Raw genomic sequence first — 8,847 nt, 5'->3', positions numbered from 1 at the left:
GAAGAGATGCATCACTGACCAGGGTGAGCACCCAGAATCTCAGAGCTGGCAGGGACCTTAGCCATCTTTAACCCCTTCCGGTGGCCAGTGAGGCTCAGAGAAGGCAAGGCACTTAGCCAAACACACACAGCCAATCAGTAGCAGAGTCCAGAGTACCCTTGAGACATCCACACACCAAATCCAGTGAGTTTTTCGTGACATCACACGGCTGGTTAAGTAACAATGGGCTTGGATCCATATGTACCAACGGGCAAAGGTGTCCAGGATCAATTATGTAGTTAAAAAAATATTTTGCAAATCATGATCTAGGGTGTGATCCTCATCTTCATAAAATAGTACTAATGATCCAGATCATCCTACACATGAAAATTTGAGGCAGGTTCTCAAATTTTTTGAGGGTGGTGGTTAAGGGACTTGCACTATCTATTTTTAAATTTAAGGTTGGGATATTTTTATAAAAAGGAGCCTGTGCTACTTTGGAGCAAGGGATGCAGGGAAGATGAAGGCCATGTGGGTGGGCACCCAAGCCGGACCCTCTCCATCTCACTGGTACCACACACAGCAGACTGGGCATTTCTGATTTGGATCTTTTCCTCTAATAGGAAATTTCTGGAGGAAACCAGAAGTTTGGGCTCCATGGGTGTCCAGGGTTTGAGGAGCAAGAGCCACTTTCTTTGTCCCTCCTGGCCTCACCCCTCTGCGGCCCCTTAAGCTCGGGGTGGGGAGAGAGGGGCAGGCAAGCCAGACAGCACCGGCCCGCGAGGAGCTGCCCATGCATTATGGAAGACGGGCGATCGGCTGGCTCCCTGGTCCTTAAATGACAGCAAATGAGGTAAAGCCAGGAGGGTGGGGACGGAAGGGGGCGGGAGGGGGGCCGAGGAAGCCATCTCCAGGGCCCCGAGCGTTGGCTGAGGACCGGAGCCAGCCAGTGAGCGGAGCCTGGGGGAGGGAGGAGCACATCTTGATGCAGAGATGCTGCAGTGGCTCCGGCGGGCGCGCACACACACACGCGCCCTCACCCGCCACCGCCGCCACCGCCGCGGCCGCCGCAGCAGCAGGACAGCAAGCGGCCGAGGCCGGCAGGGGCCGAGGGGAGCCGGCCAAGGGGCTGGCCGCGGGGCCGGCCGGCTCACCGACCCGGGCAGCGTCCGCCGGCTCCAGCCAACACCCGTGCTTCACCCCAGGTAGGTGCCCCCAGCTTTTGTCTGCCCCAGTCCAGGGACTTCCTCGGACCCTGCTACAGCAGGGGCACCGTGCTCAACCCTTGTGAATATGCCCCTTGTAACTTGAAAGGGGACAGGGACACCCGGCCGGCCGGGCCAGTCTTGACTTCTCAGCCCAGCTCCACAGTGGCCAATGGACAGAGGTCCTCCTCCGCCCTGTCTACGTGGGTGGCATCCTTCAGGGGCCTGGCAGGCCAAGCCGGCCCAGGAAGCCGGACCCCAGGAGCGAGTCCAGGAATTTGAGCTGGCCTGCTGGCAGTCACAAATCCAGCTGACAGGGCAGTGGCTCTTGGGCCTGCCCTGGGCCCCCTGATCTGGTGTTGTACAGGTCCTGAGGCCAGGCTCCAGGCTCTGGCCTGCCCTTAGAAGCACCTGGGTGGAACTGAGCCTGGGTTCCCAGATTCCCGGTCACCTGGGGGGCCGCCTTTACAGGGTGACCTCTTTGCAAAGTCCTGCTTCAGTTGGACAGGGGGGAAGCTGGGGAAGAGACCGGAGACAGAGGAGAGCACAAGTTTGGGAAAAGGCCTGTCCACGAGTGGGGACTCAGGGAGGAGAAACCCAGGCAAGTTACACCCCAAGGGTGAGCAACTGGGATGATGGGGACTGAAATTCCTTTCCTTCCCCTCCCCCTGCTCAACCTTGTCTTCTCCTCAGATCCCTCCCCCTCATCCTGGCTGGTAGGAAGGAAAGACTTGCTGGAAGTTTTCCTTTCCAGGGAATTCTGAAAACAGGGGGATCCCTCTGTCCTGCACCTCGGGCTTATATAATGGGCCGGAGGTGGGGAAGCAGCTCCGACCAGTAAGTGTCCCGAACTGAGTCTTGTCCTCTTCTCCAAGAGGGACTTTGTGCTCTGGGAAGCCGGGGGGATCATGAGGCAGTGCCTGGGGAAGGAGCTGCCCAGTCAGAGGGGGCATCAGATCACTGGACCAGGGGAGCCCAGCCCGTGTCCCTGGGGGAGAAGCTCTCAGTCAAGGTTGTCTAGAGGTTTGGGAATCCAGTGTGGTCAGCACAGAGTGGGTTGTGCCTATCATGGCCCCAGCCCTGGACACAGATGGGCTGGGACATCTTTTCCCTCTGCCCAGGAGGGAGAACAGAGCAAGTAGCCTGGTCCATCCCTGAGCACCTGAGCGCAGTTGCAGATGGCAGCTTCCGCCTCCTCTGCCAAGCCTCTGGCCAGAAAGCCCCTCAGTCCAGGCAGCCCCTGAGTCTGTCTGCCGACTTATCCCCAGCCTAACTCAGAGACACTGGACAAGCTGCTAGAGATCAAGGGCAGCAAAGAGTGGGCCACCTGTAAGAGAGGCTGAGATGGCCATGGCTCCATGGGGGTGGGGTGGGGCAAAGGCCCAGAAGTCAGAACAGGTGCCCTCTCTCCTGGCCTTGGCAGAGTGAGTTTTGCCCTCAGAGGCATTATGTCCAAGCCCCTCCCCAGGGTGCCCACCACTTAACCCCTTTCTAGCCAGGCTTAGCAGGAACCACTTACAAGTCTTCCGCCACAAGGTCAAAGTCCTGACTAAGATCCTGAGGAAGTCCTTAGCCAGTGGTGGAGGCAGGAGGTGAGACAGACAGGGGCCCCTGAACTGATGGTATCAAAGTCACCCAAGTCGCCTGCCTCATATAGAAACTGCTGTTCTTCTCCTGCTCTTCACGAGCTTCCAGGGTCACAGTGGTGCGTCCTGATGAGAAGGGGCTGGGCACCCAGGAGCCTACTCTTCCGAGTGCTCTCTCTTACTCTCCTTCCTTCCTCTGCTCCCCACCTCCCCACTGGGCAGCTCCCCCCTTGTAGCACCTGCACCCAGCCCTCAGCCTCCCCACAAGGCTCCCCTCCCGGCTTCCTCTCCTTATGCAACCCCCCTCCGGAATCTCCTCCGCCAGCAGTTGTTCAAATGGGAACAAGTGTGGAATGGGCTCCATGCAACTGTGTTCAATGGGACGGTTGCACACACTGCCTTTGGCTGACCAAGCTTACTCTGCAGGGGCGAGTATGCAGAAATGAGTACCCCAAGGTATCCTCTCTGCTCTGACCCCATCAGCAATACATTTCAGGGTGGTTTGGAGGATACAAACCACTAGCAACCTTTTCAAGCCAAATATTGATAAGAAAGTGTATTTCAAAGACAGTCTTCAACCTGGATGTGGGTGTCTGGGGAGGAATTCCTAAGACACAGCCAGTGGGTAGGGGGAAAAGAGATAGTTGATCAATACACAAGAAAGAGCCAGAGCAAAGAATAAGGCAGGAGGGATATAAGTTAGACTGCAGGAGATACTGCCTAAGTAGGAGGACGGGCCACTCACTGGGCAGTCTCGTTTCAGATGGCTCTAAAGATGGCCTGAAGAACTGGGGCGTGGTCCAAAGTTAAAGACAGTCTTGCCTAGAGGCGGTGAGGGGTGAAGTGACCCAGTAAATTTCTTCCAGTCTCAAATGGTAAATGGCAGTTATGATTCAGGAATCCATAAGACAGACCACATTTTTTTTTCTCCTTCACACTGGCCATTTCCCAGCCTGTAAGAGGACTGCGACCCCTAATCCAAGCCCCCCAGGGGATATTACTAACCTGGACCATTCTTGGGACACGTGGACCCCTGCGCTGATGTTAGCACCCTGGAGTGAAGAGGTCCGTTCTTTGTTGGGATTAGTCCTTGCTACAAAATTAGCCCTTGTTTCTTTGTTTACCAAAGAGGTGGCAAACAAAAGCAAGGGTGTGTAATGTCCTCACTGCAGACCTGAGCCCTTTCCACCCTAGCACACACCCAAATGCACCTCAAGGTCCTCCTCTAAGGAGCCACTTCGTCCCTCACTTAGAGGTGCGTGCCAACCCCACCCCTCACACAGTGCACCCTCCAGGTGAGACCTGCTGCTCTCCGTCAGCTGGAGCCCATGTCCTCTCAGTCTTGGAGCCCATGCCCTCTCAGTCTCCGCCAACCTCAAGGACCATGAGGTTTCCCTACCTTGCGTCCAGTGGGAGGGGGGCAGCCTTCCTGCCCTGTGCACCCCAAGCTTCTGCTGTGAACCAGCCTATGGGAAACTGGCTGGGAAATGGGGGGTCTCCTCTCAGCAGAGAGGGGGGATATGCAGAAATTGTTCCATGAATGCAGGAGGGACTTTTCCCCGCTGATTTGTTTTTTTTTAGAAACAAATTGAAATTATTGTTCTTACTCCTAGAACCTTAGAGAGGGATCCTTCTGGGGCCAGGGTGTAGCTCAGTGGTAGAGCCCTTGGCTAGCACGTGCGAGGCCTCGATTGCCAACCCCTGCCCCCATAAAGAAGGGGGAACTCCTCGTATCAGAGCCCTGACTCACTAGAGCCAGGCAGGCAGGTAGGAGACAGCAGGTCTCGGGGTGGCTTGCTCCTCCTACTCCCGAGCTTCCTCCTGGATTGTTCCCCCCCTCCCCGTCCACTGGAGAGACGGGCACAGGAGAACCCAAACCATAGGCCGCAGACCGGGCACCAGACTGCCCCATGCCCAATACTGAAATTTCAGACAAATCCGTGTGCCTGGGAGTCACGGTGTCCCCAAAAGGCACATCAGCACCTCAGGGAACCTCCTACGAACACAAAACTAAGGGCCGGCGGTGGGGCGGGGGGGTGAGCACGCTGCCCCTCCAGCCCCCACTTGATGTCGAGGCAGTCCCTGTCCCACCCATATCTGCTCTGAGAACCTCTCCAGCCCAGGAGACCAGCTCAGGCCACCACAGAGACCTCTTGACCATGCCCTTCCCTGACCTGGCAGGCCAAGCACCCCGACAGCACCCACCAGACTCCCACAGAGCCATGTCCTTCCAGAGGGGCGTGTAAGTGATGGAGACCTTCCTGGAAGAGGATGGTTCTGTCCCAGGTGGCAACTCCCATCCTAGGCAGGGGACATGGTGGTGATCTCTGACCTTCAGGCCCCTAAAGCAAGAGCTGGGGTCCTTGAGAAGGAGGATCCGCTCTGAAGGGCTCCATGGTGCCCCCGCCATGTTCCTCCTCTGCACATGGTGCCAGGGTATCTCAGCCATGGAGCATCCTTGTGCCCTAATCTGAGGTGGCTGCTGGTGCTCCCTGGGTCCCTATACCTATGGGATTAAGAGGAGGAAGGCTCCTAACAGGGAGAGGGTGGGCTTGTCAGTGTCCTCACACATGGAGGACAGCCTGGAGGCGGTGGTGGTTTGAGTCTGACTGCAGACATGAGTTCTGGAGGGTTCACAGAATGCCTGATCTTTCCTGGGAGCTGGCGATGGTCCCCGGTGTGGCTCTGAGCGCTTCATAGTCCCTGTGCTGGAGACTTCCCTCTCCTCCCCATTTTGCAGATGGAAGACTAAGGCTTAGAGAGGTTAATGAATGAAGGTGATAACCCAGTTACACTAGTTAGCTACACTGGGATTATGCTGACTAGTAAGCACTAGAACACTGACTCCCCTGCCCTGTGGTGTGCAACACGGTGGAGGCTGGGGAGGGATCCCAGGGGTGCCTACAGTAGTTTGAAGGCTGACAGTAATCAGTCTGTCCCCTCAACTGGGCTCTAACTTCTCTTTTCCTATCCCACCATCTAAAAGTTGCCATAGTTCTTGGGGCTGGGGATGTGGCTCAAGCGGTAGCGCGCTCACCTGGCATGCGTGCGGCCCAGGTTCGATCCTCAGCACCACATACAAACAAAGATGTTGTGTCCACTAAAAAATAAATATTAAAAATGTCTCTCTCTCTCACTCTTTCTTAAAAAAAATAAAATAAAAGTTGCCATAGTTCTTAATGCACTGGTCCCCATTATCCAGGGCAAGAAGAGATAGATCGAGGGCCAAAGAGGGGAGCATCCCAGTGCAGCATTTGGGGGAATTATCTGTCATTTTTGCAAGCTCCATGCAGGGGTCCTTAGCCCAGGAAACCCTGTTGTGTCCTAGAGACCATCTCACAGCCTTCTGTCCCCCAGCTGTCCCCAAGCCCTTTGTTTCCTGGGCTCAGAACTGCAGCCAGCTTCCCCTGGTGCCCTTGGACCCCCAAGTGGCCCATACACTGGTCCCTCATAGGACCAGCCCTCAAGTGACAGCCTGTGCCCGCCTGTGCCAGCCTGTGCCTGCACCCCTGCACCAGGGCAGCTGGCCTGGGCAAGAGTCCACTGACTCAGAGCTGGCAAGGCCAGCTCCGGGCCTGGCATAGCTCCACTCCAGCCTTGCTCTTGACAAAAAGGCCTCCTCCATCCTAGGTATTCTAGAATGTGTCATAGGACAGATGATGTGGGGACATGACTGGCCTATGGACCTGGGAGCCCTTATGGGTGCTCTCGGTTGGTCAGGGGAGTTCCATGAAGGCTGTTTCTTTTTTTTTTTAAGGGTGTGGGGTTTAAAGGGGATTGAACTCAGGGGCACTCAACCACTGAGCCACATCCCCAGCCCTTTTTTGTATGTTAATTAGAGACAGGGTCTCACTGAGTCGCATAGTGCCTCACCCTTGCTGAGGTTGACTTTGAACTTGTGATCCTCCTGCCTCAGCCTCCCAAGCCGCTAGGATTACAGGCATGTGCCACCGTGCCCAGCAAGGCTGTGTCTTTAATATGGTCTCCCCTGTGCGTCACACGATGCCTCACCATGGTTAAGAAGCTGGAATGGAAAGGCATGCAGGGCAACACTAGGTGCCAATCATCTCACCTTCAGGGAGGCAATAAGCTCCAATCTTTAGCCCAGTTCTGAGTGTGTGTGTATGTGTGTGTGTGTGTGCGCGCGCGCCCACGTGTGCATGTGTGTTCATTTACTCAAGACCTTGGCACAGAGTGGAGCTCAATATTTATCTGATGAGGCTGACAGGTGTCTAGTGCTCCCCGTAGGCAACCCCAGGTCCTCCTAGATCCCCTACATATCTCCTCTAAGGCTGCAGGTCTGTTTCCAGAGGGGACTCAGGGTCTTGGGCTGGGGAGATGGCTGATAAAAGTCTGGATGAAGTTGAAGTTTAAGGTGGACAGTGGGATTGGACTATCCATGATCTACAGTGATTACCTATGGTAATCCAGACAACAGGTCATTCTGCAGGGTGGGGGTGATCATGGTGACATCCGCCTCTGCCTTGCTCTGGCACATTCAGGATAAGTGCCTTCAGCCCAGACTCCGCCCAGGCCAGCCCCTGCCCCTCCCTGAGTTCCCAGGCCTGGCAAGCCGACAAAGGGTGGGAGCCAACGATGATTGAGCACCTTCTCTGTGCCAGACGCCAGCTCGTGGCTCCCCAGTGCCAAGGGGGTGATTTTCAAACTCTCCAGAGGAGGTTTTCTACAAGGGAACCTCCTGGGAAAGTCCAGTAGATGAAGCAGATACTAGTGGGGATGTTCTTGCAGAGGTGGGGAAGAGGTCCGGTGCCCCAGCAGGTCTCTGTCTCTTCCCACTGTGGCCTGAGGCTTCCTGGCAGCTTGAGAGGCGCTGCAGGACACTCTGCCGATTGGCTCTGTGGAGCGCATGGTGTCAGCTCCGCTTTGCAGATGAGCAAACTGAGACTCCAAGGGGGAGAATAACCTGTCCAAGTTCACAGAGCTGTTAAGACATGAAGTCAGTATTACCAACCCCTGTCCATTACATTCCAAACCCTGGAAGGTTCCATACTGCCCCAAAGGCTCCCTATTCTGAGGGCAACTCCCTGTATCTGCATAACATCCAGGAACAGCTGCCAGCCTTAGAGACCTGGGCACGTATGTGTGCACCAGCATGGGCCAGTTTGCCCTGGGATTGCCCAGAGAGCGCTGAAGTCCTATCAGCCTGCTCAGATATATATTGACCTCTGTTATATGAGTGTGCGCGTGTGTGTCGCTGGCTCCTGGAGACATGTAAGCACAGTTGTTCTCCATCAGTTAAATGTGACACACAGTGACACCTATTATGGGCCAGGCTCAGTGATACCAAGATGAACGTGACACGGTCTCTCTCCTTGGGGAGCGCACAGCCCTCTAATGGAGACAAACAGCTCCATGGGTGGGACACCAGGGAGTCGAGGTCAGAGCTGAATTCTGACTGAGCTGATGGGGCATCTGGGGGATTCCTAGCAAGAATGAGATGGGCACGGGGCCTGGTAGGAGGGGGAGCCTCTCTGCGGAAGGGCACCACAAGGGGGAGAGATAGTGCTGAGTAGTGTCAGCGGGGCTGGCAGTGCCAACAGTCGGAGTTCAAGACTAGAACTGAGTGGCAAGGACGGGGAGGAGCAGGCCCCCTCCCTAACAGCAGGAAGTGGGTATGAAGCTGGAGTTGGGGTGGGGAGGGATGCCATCTGCTCCCTGCATGCATACCCAAACACCCCATTTCTCAGCTCCGCACAGGATTCCTGCCACATCCACCCTGACAGACCCTGGGGCCATTTCTCCGCTCACTCCCAGAGCTCCTTCAGGTGCCAGCTGTGGCTGTGGAAAAGGTGTCAGTGTTATGGTGACTATGTGAGGAGGGGCGGGGCTCTCTCCAAGGAGATGGAGTGTGAAGTGGGGCAAGGGGGTGCCCGTCCTCAGGCCCTGCACTGCCCAGTGCAGCCTGCAGCTCCCCCACCCCACCCACACCCAAAAGGAAGCACCTCCCGGACCTCAGTTGCCTGTAATCTCCAGGAACAACAGAGTACCAGTGCTGAAGGGACTTTAGCACCCATTTTACAGAGGAGGTCACAGATCCAGAGATGGCAAGGGTCTTG

This window comes from Marmota flaviventris, chromosome 12, assembly GCF_047511675.1.
Source record: "Marmota flaviventris isolate mMarFla1 chromosome 12, mMarFla1.hap1, whole genome shotgun sequence".
In the NCBI taxonomy this organism is placed as follows: Eukaryota; Metazoa; Chordata; class Mammalia; order Rodentia; family Sciuridae; genus Marmota; species Marmota flaviventris.
Note: the sequence above shows the minus strand (reverse complement) of the source record.